The sequence below is a fragment of the Marmota flaviventris genome, chromosome 1 (genome assembly GCF_047511675.1).
Source record: "Marmota flaviventris isolate mMarFla1 chromosome 1, mMarFla1.hap1, whole genome shotgun sequence".
Taxonomy (NCBI): domain Eukaryota; kingdom Metazoa; phylum Chordata; class Mammalia; order Rodentia; family Sciuridae; genus Marmota; species Marmota flaviventris.
In genome coordinates, this window is record NC_092498.1 from 96,184,686 (window position 1) to 96,199,404 (window position 14,719).

The window sequence follows — 14,719 nt, forward strand, 5'->3', positions numbered from 1 at the left end:
ACAGCTCTTCTGGGGGGGGGGAGTTAGTCTTTGGAGCCAGGGCGACCCCCAACATTACTTATCTTTAATTATCTTAGAGGGGAGAAAAGAAGGGATAGGGGAATATCACACACCCATCTTTACCCCTCCTACCACCAGAGCTCCATGTGCACTTGTCCAACTGACCACCAGATAACTTCAAGTTTGGCTCACATAAGACATCAGGAAACTACAAATGTACAGAGCCAGAGTAGATTCATCATTCCTCTTGGCCACTCATCTTTTCCTACTGTATAAGGGAACATCACTGCTACTCACTTTGCACAAGCCAGACTATGCATGTCAGTCAGCCCCAACTCCGCAACTCTCTCCTCTAATTTTTCACAGTTCAGTTTTTGTGGATTCTACCTCTTAAACAGGCTTGGCTCACACCTGTCTCCATTCTGTCTTTCACATTTTGCAAACACTGGATCCTACCACCCTCTTACCCACCACCTGGGTACTGATCTTATCTAGTTCATTTTCTGATTAGAATTCTTCATTCTGCTCTACTCTGCTTCTGAGTATCAAGTCCAGAGCTGCTAGAACATGAGTCCTATGAGATGGTATCTCCTCCCTTCTTTTCTGTCTTCAGGTATTCTCTTCTTAGATGCCCAAGATCCACGTCTGTGCTTCTCTGAATATATCACACCTGTGAATACTACTTCAATCCACAGATGTGCTGCTGTATATCCCACTTTTCTTGGTGAACTCCTGTTCATCTCTGGACTCAGCTCAGGCACTGTCTCCTCCAGGAATCTTCTCACCAGGTAGTCTGGGGTGAATGTACCTCCAATTGCTTTCTAGTGGTGCCTTTAGTGTCTCTGTCTCTCAAAAGGTTTCTTTCCAATTTTTGAGCTATATGGTTATTGTTATCTCTTATTAGACTCATTTGGGAACCATTAGGAGGGGAATGAGACTATGCTTTATTTAGTTTTACTTCCAGTTATTTGTGGAATGGAATAAAAAGTGAAGGAATGAGTGGAATAGTGGTCATTGAAGTATTTCTTTTCATGCAGTGAAAGATCATCATTTAAAATATAACCTGTAAAACAAACAAACAAAAAACCCAGATACCAAGTGATGACATGTCCCAAGCACTCTGTATCCTTTCTCATGTTGAACTATGTAAAATAGTGTAATCTCTTGAGGCCCAGTTGGAAGAAAGTGAGACTCAACTTATCACAACTTGTCATTGACAGATTTGAGAGTGTTTTTTTTTTTTTTTTCTGACTACAAAGCATGTAACATTTGCCTTTTCTCATCTATCTGGTAAGAATAAAATCAGGACCCACCTTATTGGACATTTGTGAAGCATAAATAAGTTAGCTCAGGTAGAGGGTTTGCATCAGTGCCTTAACTACTGTTAGGCCAAAATTGGGAAGAAAGGTTTTGAGAGCAAACCCTGAGAGTTGTTTCTGTCAGAATCTGTCATGTTGCCTTCACTGAATATGCCCAGTTGAGCATTAGAAATATACTAGTCCTGCTCTTGTCACACTAATCTCTCATGAAGAGACAGGCCAACAGCAAGGCTCCCACAAAGAAAGTGACAATGGTGTCTTGGGCAAAAGGAAGTATGTTGTTCTGTAGAGAGCTCCTTTAGGAACTTGTGCCTCCTTTGGCCACACCCAGTCACCAGCAATTCACAGAATTCATTCCTATCTGGAGCCAAGCTTGAAAGAGGTGCAGGAAGTGCACAAGGCCTCTCTTTTCTGTACCCATCTGGCATTATTAGCACATTGAGGAATAAGAAATGAAGGAGCAATCTGAAAACAAAACAACAACAAAAAGTAAGTTTCAGCACCTCTCCTTCCATCCTTCTGATACGTGCTGGGAGGACTTAGCTTTGACTTAGGACTTTGTGTGCAGGAAGGATAATGGGGCTCTTTTAGAAATCAGGCATGTGGTAGTTATACAACTCTAGTCACAAAAACAGAAGTTGAGAGAGAGAGACAATGAGTTGAGAACCTGAAGGATCACTTTTCTTGGAAATCATTTGCCCCTTCTACTCATAATCTGCTTTTATTTTATTGATATTTTCATAAATACCTGTATAAATGTTGGATCTTCAATGTAAAAAAGTGTTTACCTTCAACTAAACCTTTAAAAATCTTTTGGTTTCATTGTTGTTTTTCTTCACACACATCAGCAGAGGAGTTTCCTCTTAGGTGCTGGAGGATTGGGAACACAGGTTTATTTTTTTTTCCATTTATTTTTCTATTAAAGATGTTGGTTGTTTGTATGAAGACAGTCACAACAATATCTTATTTGTATGACTTGGCTTTATTACAGAAATTGTAGTCACATGGTTTAGCAGCCATTTGTGGAAAGTGGAAACAGCACGAAGAACTTGACTCTGGAGAAGCCTGGGTGCATCCATGTCCCATGCTGGGCGATGCTCAAGGAGCAGTGGAGGGCAAAGGACCCAGCGACTCCCCCAGGGTTTCGCACATCACCCTGCCATGAGGATTAGCTCCTAACATCAGCTCCTGCACTATTTCTCCAATGGATGAGGGTGCTGGACTTGGGCAATATTGTTACCTAAGCTTCCTACTGACTAATGTCATGTGAGAAGGGTCTATGGGACAAGAACTTAGAAGCTGGAAATTAAGAGTAAGTTCCCTCTCTCAGTGTTTTCAATCATTTGGTGGTAAATACAGAGGGTCTTTCATTCAAGAAATCTCATGTCAAATATTTTATTTGTGCATTCTTTGGGTGAGATGGTCAGACCCTTAAATTATCCATAGATAAAAACATCACCAACATGAGCCACAAATTAAAAATTTTCTAGTTAGTGCATTAAAAAGTAAAGAGAACTAGCTAAATTAGTTTTACTACTATCATTATTTAATCCAAGGTGTCTAAAATATAATCATATAACATTGAATCAATATAAATGTTTTTGAATTATTTCACTTTTGTTATACTTAGTCTTCAAAGTTTGGTTTATATTTTAGCCCTACAGTCCATCTCAGCTTGGACCTTTTCAATAGCTCCTTTTCAAGTGTTTCAAGTGCTCAAAAACCACTTGGAACCAGTGGCACTGGTATGGATCAGCACTGCTTATCCTCCACATGTTTCAGAACCTTTGAAGAGGAGGCCCTTTGAGAGGGTCCCTTTGACTGGATTGCACACAGATTCTGTGTCAGCCTGAGAACTCACCTCTCTTTGGCCTCATCCCCTTATCTGTGGTGGGAGCACTGAGGGGAAACCAGTAGAGGCCAGGGGGCTGAAGGCCAGGAGTAGGTTTTTTCTACTTTCATGCCATAAGGAAACCGAAGGGACCAAAAGTTAGTGAACATGTCCAAGGCCTGGCAGGAAGGAGAAGAGGCCTTTTTGTGTGGGGTCTGGGTTGGTCCCCAGGGCTGTGCCGCTCCAGGTCGCCTAGTAGTACATACCTTCATCACCCTTTTCTACCTTCCACACCAACAGAGAACAGCTACTGCCATTCCTGGTGTTCACAGTTGTGATTCTACCTGATTTCAAGATTTTGAATCCCATTGCACAACCCTGCTGAACATACCCATCCAGAGAAGTCTCTGGGGGCGCTGGTCCTCCTCCTGCTGGTACCAGTGGAGGTAGCTGACCTGGCTGTGGACCAAGCACTGCAGAAAGACAGAGTTTTCCTTGTGTGCCAGGACCTGGGTCGCTTGCTCCAGCATGATGAGTGGCTGCCCCGCTTTGAAGGAGAAAACCGTGAGGCAGAGGCAACCCCAAGCCTGGAAGCCTCTGCAGATGTCACTCTGCAAGAAGGTGGGAGACTTACCTGGAAACAAGAGGACCCAGAGGAGGGTGAGGAGGCCTGACATGACTCTTGCTCCTGACAGAAGCTCAGGGTGACCTCTGGTCTCAAACTGCTGCCAAAAGCCACAGCTTGGTGAGTGGTTGAGGCCAGGTGGGGCCTGAGCCAATTCCTGTCTTGTGCAAGGATGTCATTAATAAGAGAAGTAGGAGAGGGAGGAAGAGGCTCTAGAGAGAGGATATACACAAATCTAATTGCAAGATGAAGGGAAAGGTGATGAATAGTTTGAGTTCTGAGAAATCAACTTTAAAAATGTTGCTGGAGTCATACTTGCCCGAAGAGGAAATGTGGTGGGACGCTTCCTGTACTCTCAAACTCCCTTGATGTGCAGGGGGCTGGAGCAGTGGCATGATTGACTTGTTACCTGAGTTATATTAGATCCTAAAAGTAACCTAATGAAATAAACAGTATTATCCTCAGCTTTTGAAATGTGGAAATCAAGGCTTTTAAATACTAAGTAACTCATCAAAGTCTGAACAGCTCTGGAGAACCAGGGTGAGCAAATGGTGCCAGGTATGGCAGTAGACCCATCTCAGGCCTCATTTAGAAACTCTATAGTAATGGAGACATAAGTATGCTGTTTGCTTTGAGGAAAGGATAAGCACTGAAAAGTAATTTCTGCCCAAAGTTCCTGCTCACTATCTGGGCTATCATTGGAATTTGTCACTCACAGGTCCTGTTGAAGATTTTCAGTGCTCCGAAATACAGCAGGAAAGTTGTGTGGTCTTGGGCAAGTTGTTTTGCTTCCTTTCTACTCTCTTCTAAGTGTCACCTGTAACTGATCAACCCAAGGTGATCCTAGTGTTCCTAGTCAGCAGATTGAATGTGCCTCCACAGGCCCTAGGAGAGCTGAGAGAATGATGCTGTCAGCCAGGATGCTTGGCCAAGGATGAGAGATAGCAGTTTGGGAGTTTGGGAGTTTGGTCTTAGGAGTCAGTTGAGGGCAATGCATAGCTGTTAAGGGGATTGATAGAGGATGGGAGTTGGGCTTCAGGCTAATGATTTCCCTTTGTTCAGAGTACAGTGGAGTTTATGGCAGGAAGTGAGATGGGGATTGGTCTAGGTGGTATACCAGAAACAGCACAATTTTGAGTGTACACAAGGACCAATCTAAATCACTGTGCTAGTCCAATAGGCACAGGAATACACAGCAGAGTCACTTTCTTCCAGATTTCTTACTGTAAATTTACATCTCCCATCTGCACCTTTATAAACAACATATTTCCCTGATGGGATTCCAGAGTCCACCACAACCTTGCAACTTAAAAAATTATAGTAGAGAAGGCGTTGTGGGGCCTTTGCCTCCTTGAATTGGTACAAGTGGATGTAGTTATTTGTGATTTGTAAGTCACAAGTGATTGCCAGAAGTGACCCAGGTAAACGTGTGACTGACATCATTCTCCTTTCCAAACTGGAAGATGTTTGACTGCCTGGAATGGTAACAACAATAATAATTAACAGCAACGATGTAATGGAATTCTTTGTTATGGCCTTTTTTGGAGAAAACAACATCCTATGAGCATCTGTGCCACATACTTACCAGGAGGCAGGGTGGCTAAAAGTAGGGCTAGAGCCCACAGCATGCCTTCTTCCCTGGGGCTTACAAAGAAAAGGACCAGATGATAAAAAGAGAAGAAACACCTCTCAAAACTCAAATCCTGCTCAAAATGGAAGGGATCCCTCCAACAGTGACTGAAACCTGATCCTCCTGACTGCATCAGAGGCAGGGAGAAGTAACTGAGGAAGTGCCTGAGAAGACTACCCAGCTGTTTACCCACAGAGTGGTGCTGGGAGGAGCCTCTGCCTCTGTGCTTCTGCCCACTTCTTTAGTGCCCCCATATGGCCACTGAGAGCAGGTCCTCTGCAGAGAAGGAGAAGCCAGGAGCCTAGAGAACTCAGAGCTAAAGCAGGTTGAACACAAATGTGGGAAGCAGAGCCCTGGATGAAATTTGTCTGCCTTGTGGAAACATGAAAATCCCCCAGAAATTCAGTTTTCAGGTTGATGGTACTGCCTTGGTCTTGTCCTGAGATGAAACTTCTTCATCATGTTCCTGAACCACCTTCACTTACATTTGTAAATAGATGTTGGGAACAATCATCAACTGTAAATCTGATAAGCCTTGAGTCCATTTTATTAAAAAAAACTTGGATCAATTATATTGGTTGCAAATTATATTCCCCCATGGTAAATCGGGTTGTGTGTGTGTATGTGCTTGTGTGTGTGGTGGAGGGGGTGTACAAATTAATTTCTTAATAAATTTCTCTTTATATTCAAGTCAAATGGTTCCTTCAGTTAGGGCTGTGAGCTTTATTTAAAAGAAAAAAAATCACATAGAGTGCCATGCCATGCAATAGTTGGGACATATTTGCTTCTTGTTTGAAATCCAAACATGCATCCTAGTCATTCTGTATTTTATTTGGCAATTCTACCCTCAGAAAGTGTAGTGATGTCTACTTGATTTCAATGTACAAAAGATAGATGATTAAATAAGTTCGGTAAAAGAGTAATAGAAGTTAAGCTGCACATATGTATATTTTCTTCCAGTGCTGTTACAATACTATTTGGATATATATTTTAAATATTTATAATTAATTGTTGGACAACATGCCTGTCAGTCATCGTTTTGGCCTCTTTGGATAATTCATTTTGTGTTGCTGGTAAATCAGACATGTAGGAGACTCTGGCCTCTAGGGCCACAAGGGCAGTGACATGATGCTGCCACAGGAGCAACTCTGAAAGGAAAAGACTGCAGAGCACATGCAGGATGACCTTGGAGGTCCCAGCAGGCTGCAATGCCTCAGAGCCTGGAGGGTCCTTGCTGGGATAGCAGGCACAAAGTTAAAAATGAGAAAAGTAAAGATGCTATCACATTAGAGTGGAAAGATTCTTAAAACAAGAAAGTCATAAAGGGAACTTGTTCCTTCAGCATATAAAACCCCACAGTAAAGAAAGGAATTCTGTTCCTGTATTAGAATAAAAAGTTCCTTGGGATACAATGGAAAATCCAAACAGACTCACATGTATGTAAGGTTTTAACAAATGATGAAATTTTACATTGAGATCAGCAAGGAAATAATTGCTTGCTCAATAAATTTTCCTTTGGAGATTGGATCACCATATGGGAACAAATACTGTTTAACTGCTACCCTACCACTTATGAATAGAGATTTAGGTGCAATAAAACTAAAAGCAGAAAGCATTAAATTTAAGATGAATAAACTGAATACAAATTGCACATGATATAGCTCTTTTCTAATGCTTTCATCAAAAGCAGAGGCTGTGAGAAAGAATTGATAGATTTTATTAAGTATAACATTCAAATTTCTATTCACCAACAAGTGAATGATACAAACAAATCAATGAGGGGAAGTCTTTCAAATGCCTTTGATGAAGAGTTGATATCTCTAAAATACTGTATAAGACCTTTTACAAACAAATAAGAAAAAATGAATATTACAAAGAAGAATGAGCAAAAAGTTTAAAATAGCAATTCATTTAAAAGAAAGGTTAAGTAGTCAATAAACTTGTAAAATGGTGCTAGACCTTAAAAATAAAAAAACGTAAATCAAATCAACAAGCAACATTTTATCAACCATACAGTTGGGGGTAAAATCTCTACAACTTCAAATTCTATAACCTGGGAAAATTAGTTGACCTGTCATCTCATAGTTTCTCATGTAAAGTTCAGTGGTGTCTGAACCCTCAAACAGATTTTGGTAAAGATAAAAGGAGACCATATATAGAATACTTAGGAGAGTAACAACAGGAGAAGAAGTACCCACAGGTATCTCTCATTCGTATTGCTACTTCTGTCACAGTAATTATTATTCCAAAATTCCAGACGAATCAATGATACAAACACCAAATAAAACATTAAGAAAAGCATTGAAAACATTAAAAAAAGAATAATATAAATTTCTTTATGTATAATCATGAAATGTGGGCATCTTAGATAATGTATCAAACCCAGATGCCAGAAAATAAAAAACAAACAAAAAACCTGATTAAAATGTATAAAAACTGAATATTTTAGAACAACAAAAAATAAATATCAGATAGAAGTGATTCAGATAGAAGTAATATGAATTGCACATATGGTGAACACAAGATTGATTTATTTTAAGATGACAGACTTCTTTTGAATAATTAAGAGAAAGTGAAAATATCCAAAAAACCTAAAACATACATTGTTAATAGAGGGTGAGGAAAAGAGAAGAAAACACTAAGAGGACAGTTAAAAAGTCTAAATAAATCTTATAATTTTGACTTTAGTTCTATGTCAATGATCAAACAGAAATTTAAAAAAAAATCATTTCCAAAAATTTTAAAATATAACATGAAAGAAATTAAGGTAACTTCGTATCAAAAGTGACATCAACATACAGAATAGAATTATTTAAAAAGTAGTATTTTATTCTATTACCCTAAGGTGAGAGAAATCAAGACCAGAAGAAAACAGATAGAAAAAAAAATAAAGAGGAAAGAATTTTAAATTACATCCTCTGTGCCGAGTATTTTTAGTGTAATTATAATGTCGTTAATATTTATTTTTGTTTGCCCTTAGATTGATACAATTAGGAATAAAGATTTCAATGTAAGCAAAAATGCAAATGCACAATTTGAAAACTTTAGTACAAATGTTATTATTTATAATTTAAATCAGTTTTCTCTAGGAAATGCTTACTGATAAATAGGTATCCATTGGGGAAAAAAAAAGCACAAAGCAATAAATATCCAGATATTTTAATGAGTGCTTCTATATCACTATTGAGGTCTCTAAAAGTTATTTCTCATTTAAAGCACTACAGCTGATTTGAGATCTGGCTGAGTCCAGGACTGGGGCACAATTATACAAGATAAACCTGTGTCATGTTCCTTTGGCCCTGATAGCTGCTTTAAATAAGTCTGATATTCCAAAAGCTGTAACCCTTCAAATTGGTGCCTATGGGTAGCTTTTCCATAGCAAGATATTGAGATTTTTCTGGTTCTCCTTCTGCTGAGTAATTTTGGATTGTGTCTTGAATATTTTAAATCCCTATGTTATAGAGCTGTAGGCGAGGTCTGAATACTATGCTGAATATTGATTTTTTTATTGTTATTGTTGTTGTTGTTGTAGCAGAATGCTGACCCAACAAGGGGTTGAAGGTTCTTACTGCTTCTGTTGGGCAGTTCCAATCCGTTCCCTTTTCAAGCCCTTGCAGTGTTATTCAGGTCTTTCCTGTATATGTGACACCCAGTGGCCACTTCAGAACCTGAGCAGTGGTACACTCCTGCTTCTATTCCACATTGCCTGAGATTTCTTACTTATTTTCCTCCCCTACACATTTTCTACCAAACTTTCCACTCCACAGTGGTCCTCCATCCCACCCTGTGACCTAATAGGTATGGCTCATACATTGTTGATCTGTGCCTTTCCCTCAATAGTGTTGGTCCCCAGGGCCAAGCAGTTACAGGACAGAGAAAAAAAGCCACCTGTCCTCTGTTCTATCATTTGAAAGCAGCAACAATTATTTTTCTTTTACCTTTTGGTCATTGTTGACTCCTTCACCCAGTTTTCTAGGAATCGTACTGAGAACCTGATACAACTCTCTCCCTATTCTCTCTGGGCACCACAAATTCTGTGGTCAGAAGGAAAATCACCATCCTTCAGAGTTTAGGCTCCAGTCCAGCCACTTCTGCTGTCACTGCTACTAGAATACCCAGAGGGGCTGGGAGAGAATGGCAAAAGACAAAGGAAAAAGAAAGCCAGGCACTCTGCCCCACAGATAGCCTTTTGTCCTTGTGCCTCCAATTATTTGAATACTTGCGGAGGCTGAAGAACGGCTCCATTATCAGATAAGAATAATAAAGATAAAGTATAGATACACATATATATATACCTGGCACCGAATAATCCGCTATGATGTTTTCAAGTTATATTTTCATTATTATTTAAAAAGAAGAGAAAATTGCCTTGTTAATAATCCAATTATAAAAGTTGTTGTATTTTTTTTGGGAAATCCATACAATTGATAAAAGTATAAAGGAAAAATAACCTATCCACAACTTTGGAAAAAAGCCTGTCATCAAGCTCCTGTTTCCTTTCATTCTGTTTCTTCCATCAATAGACATATTAGAGAAGTAAAATATACTGATTCATAATTCATGTGTTTTTTGTTTGATTGTAAACAGTTTTACTTTTATAAATAATTCCTCAAAAAGTCATTTAAGGGGAGGGGAGGGGAGGGGGGATAGTAGAGGATAGGAAAGGCAGCAGAACACAACAGACACTAGTATGGCAATATGTAAATCAATGGATGTGTAACTGATGTGATTCTGCAATCTGTATATGGGGTAAAAATGGGAGTTCATAACCCACTTGAATCAAAGTGTGAAATATGATATATCAAGAACTATGTAATGTTTTGAACAACCAACAATAAAAAAAATAAATTAATTAATTAAAAAAAAATCAATGTTTCATCCCCCAGCATTTGGATTTTTTTTTTCCATCTATAAGATACACAGCCACAGGGCTGGGGGATGTGGCTCAAGTGGCAGCGTGCTCGCCTGGCATGCATGCGGCCCGGGTTCGATCCTCAGCACCACAAACAAAGATGTTGTGTCCGCCAAAAACCTAAATAAATAAATATTAAAAATTCAAAAAAAAATGTCCTCTGTTCTATCATTTGAAAGCAACGACAATTATTTTTCTTTTATCTTTTAGTCATTGTTGACTCCTTCACCCATTTTTCTAGGAATTGTACTGAGAACCTGATACAACTCTCTCCCTAAGTCAGTTCTTCTGGAGATACTACTTTGCTAAGGTGCACTGATCTGTATGTTACCAGAAAAATCTGGCCAAAGGATTTCACAAAGAACTTTCAAGATGATTATTCCACAGAATCCATGCATTTTTTTAAGGAAAAGAGTTTGATTAAAATTATAATAAAAATCTATAAGTAAAAACCTATTTGAAAATTTGGAATTCAATTTCCCCAAGCTCTGTGCTTTCAGTATTAAAAAATTACACTACTCAGGTAATCCTTTTTCCTGTTTCAACAAGGTTGTGGACCAAAGCAGCCTTTCTCCAGTTTTCACTTGGAAACTACTTTTACTTGAATAGGGTCTTGCTAAGTTGCTTAGGGCCTTGCTAAGTTGCTAAGGCTGGGCTGGAATTTATGATCCTCCTACCTCAGCCTCCTGAGTCACTGGGACTACAGATGTGTATCACAATCCCCAGCAAAAAGGCTAAGTTTTAATGAAGAGCCTAAGTTTTGTTGTTTTTTTTTTTTTTTTGAAAGAGAGAGTGAGAGGAGAAAGAGAGAGAGAGAGAGAGAGAGAGAGAGAGAGAGAGAGAGAGAGAGAGAATTTAATATTTATTTATTTGTTTTCGGCAGACACAACATCTTTATTTGTATGTGGTGCTGAGGATCCAACCCTGTGAGCATGCCAGGCGAGCACACTACTACTTGAGCCACATCCCCAGCCCAAAAAAGAGTCTAAGTTTTAACGACAGTTGTACTCTAGCTTTAAATCCATTCTCTGCTACTAGCAATGCCTGCATGATCTTGGATGCTGCAATCTCCAATTCTATTAAAGGGTTGATAATAGCTAAATAAGATGCAACATGAAAACATAGGATTTGACACCTTCGTGGTCCTCAGCCCCTGTCAGGTGCTCTCTAGGCAACCATGCAGGAAGCAGAGCAGGGCATGGCTGTCTCAGACAAGACTGATTTTTTTCTAGTCCAACATTGTATTTCCCATCCACCTTGGGTATTTCTGTGCTCTTCTGCTGGTGAGTAGTTGGGAATGCAGTGCCAAAGTTAATAATCAGAGAGCATCTTTGTGCACCATTTTGATGACCTTCTGCTGCTAATAAACAAAGTTTTTGCTATGCCCCTATTTTCTTTTCTGAATCCAGTTGTAAAATCACAATTGATTGCATAATAAAATTCTCTGCAGGTTGTATCTACATAAACAACCAACTTAGACAACAAAATTTAAATAACTCCACATGGCCCTGGGTTATAGAGCCTAATACTAAAGAAAAAAATCATATAATCACAAATTGGATGACAGAATTCTCTATTTCTCCCTGAAAACATTTCTATTTAAAAGGAGATATAAAAGTTTTATTTTGTTGAGCTCATCTCTCTGTGATCAAAGCAGTGTTCCTAATCATACAGAATTGTGATCAAACCATACCTATGAGGTCATTAAGCTTATCAAAGTTTCAAATTTGTACCTGTAAAATATCTATAAAACTAAGATAATAATAACAACTATGTATGTATCAGTATTAGTATTAGGATGACATAAATTAAAGTATGTAATATGCTCACTGTAATACCTGGTAAATAAGTACTCAGTAAACTGCAGCTATTATTACTATGCTGATATGAGAACATTTACTACATTGCTTATGTTCATATAGAATTGAGCTCCTTGAAAGATTATTCTGCACATTTGCCGCAGTCCGGCTGCAGCAAAATAATCAGGGGGGTGACGAACAACTTGTGCAGATTGATACAGCAGGAGTGGGAGCCGTTTATTGCAGGACAGGAGCAGTATTTATACATTCCACACAGCTTATCTAATTAGCATAAACTAGATACATCAGTCAACCAATAAGGAATCTCCACACTTAATGGCTCGCTGGTGTTACTTCACAAACCACTCCCTCTGGCATTTTGCCAGGCACCATCCAGACTTGTTTACAGACTCTAACATTTCCCTGGCAAAATGCCAGGCGCCATCCTGACTTGTTTACAACTCTAACATTTCCCCCTTTTGTTTAATTTAAATAACGACCATAGTGGTTTTTACAGAAACACCATAAATAACCTGCTACAAACAGAAAGGGAGGATACAAAATGCCACAATACCAAGCCAATTGATGGCTCCATGCAAGAAGCCCTTGGAAAAATTATACCAGCAATGACACCATTAGTAAAGATACCGAGTTACAATTTGTTGTAGATTACAGTTAATGTTAGAGTTGTAAACAAGTCAGGATGGCGCCTGGCATTTTGCCAGGGAAATGTTAGAGTCTGTAAACAAGTCTGGATGGTGCCTGGCAAAATGCCAGAGGGAGTGGTTTGTGAAGTAACACCAGCGAGCCATTAAGTGTGGAGATTCCTTATTGGTTGACTGATGTATCTAGTTTATGCTAATTAGATAAGCTGTGTGGAATATATAAATACTGCTCCTGTCCTGCAATAAATGGCTCCCACTCCTGCTGTATCAATCTGCACAAGTTGTTCGTCACCCCCCTGATTATTTTGCCCAGCCAGCCGGGCTGCGGCAACATTCAACTTTGCATATAAGATAATAAAATTTTCTGGGTTTCATTTTGTTTTATTCTGGCAAAACAAAGAAAATAAGGAGAATCAAAGAAAATTATTGACTCAAGCACTGCAGATTTTGATTCTGTGACTGGATTTTTGTTAGTTGTATTCTGACTTTATAAGTTTAAAAAAATCAAGCCAACAGGCCTACAGATAGAGATGAGGTCTCCCCATTGATAGTTGGAATGATGACATCCACTGCATTTTGTTGAGCAGCTGGTAAAAAACTATTTACAGTGATATCTCAAGGACATTGTCCCACATCCACACACATTCAGTCTCCTGCCTGTGGTCGTCCAGGTCATTATGTCATGATTCTTCCTTTATTCAGTGAGACTGAGTCTGACCTGCCAATGAATAATTGAAGAAAAACCATGTGCTTGATATGTTGAAATAACACTTTTGTAGTAAATGAAATACCTTTTTTAAATTTAATTCACAGAATGGAGTTTTTGTTTCGTGTTTCAGATTTCTTTTGTATTTCTTTTCTAATACCCTATATTTCCTTTGTGTGTTTTTTTTTTCTTTTGAAAAACAGGCACATGAGCTCTTTGTACAATTTTAAAAAGTAATAAGACCCAGCCTGTCCAAATGATTAGTTGTATTTTCTTGTTTTCCATTATGTGTTTGTCCTGAAGTTTTCTGTAGTAAAGAAAGGGGAAGGAGGAGGGAATGTAAATGTATGTAAAATGTCACTATGTATGTTGCATGATTTTTGCCATGAAATCGTGTCTTTCTCTAACATCCAGATCTGAAGTGCTATAAGTATTCATCCTTGGAAGTCGTTGTTATCACTTTCCTTCATACTTACCTACTTTGAATAAACATGATCTAAATTAAATCACGAGCTATTTGAATAAATATGAATATTGGCCTCTGCTCCTCCAAGGGGCAGCATGCCTATTACTTTCCCTCATTGTGACTTGTGCCATTCAGGAGAAACCTGACTGTAGTAGTGATGATGCTAGATTTGGGTGGGAGCTGAGCTTCTATGCAGATCTACTCACCATTGTGCTTGTTCTGAGAGTGGGCCCCATCTCAACATTCTAACCAGGAAGCTCTGGGGAGGCTGGGGCCTCACCAGGAAGAGCTTCTACAGGTGGAGAAGGGATCAGAATACTCTCAGGGTCCTGGGGAATGGGACATGAGCAACTCAGTGGTGATATCTCAGTGATAGTCTCCTGCCTCAGGAATGGAGTTGCATATACACTAAACCCAAAGCCAAGACACATAAGCCAGATGTCAAGTTTATTTATTTATCATGAAAAGGAATGTTCTTCCATTCAGATCAGGTTAAAGCATCAGGATGAAGCCAATCCTCTTAGGAAGAATTCAAGACTGTCAAAAGCTGAGGGTTGATTTGAGCACGGATCAAGGAGATTGATGTATATGATTCCAAGGTGTCATGAAGTCAGAGTGTGGAAGCCTAAAGTTATTATATTATTAGTAGTTAGCAGCAGAGTTATATGATCGCACAGGATTGGACAGATTGAGCCCAGAGTCGAGGAACCCATTCTGCACCATGACTAGCATGGTGGGGTAGAGATATTTCTTTTGATACTCACTT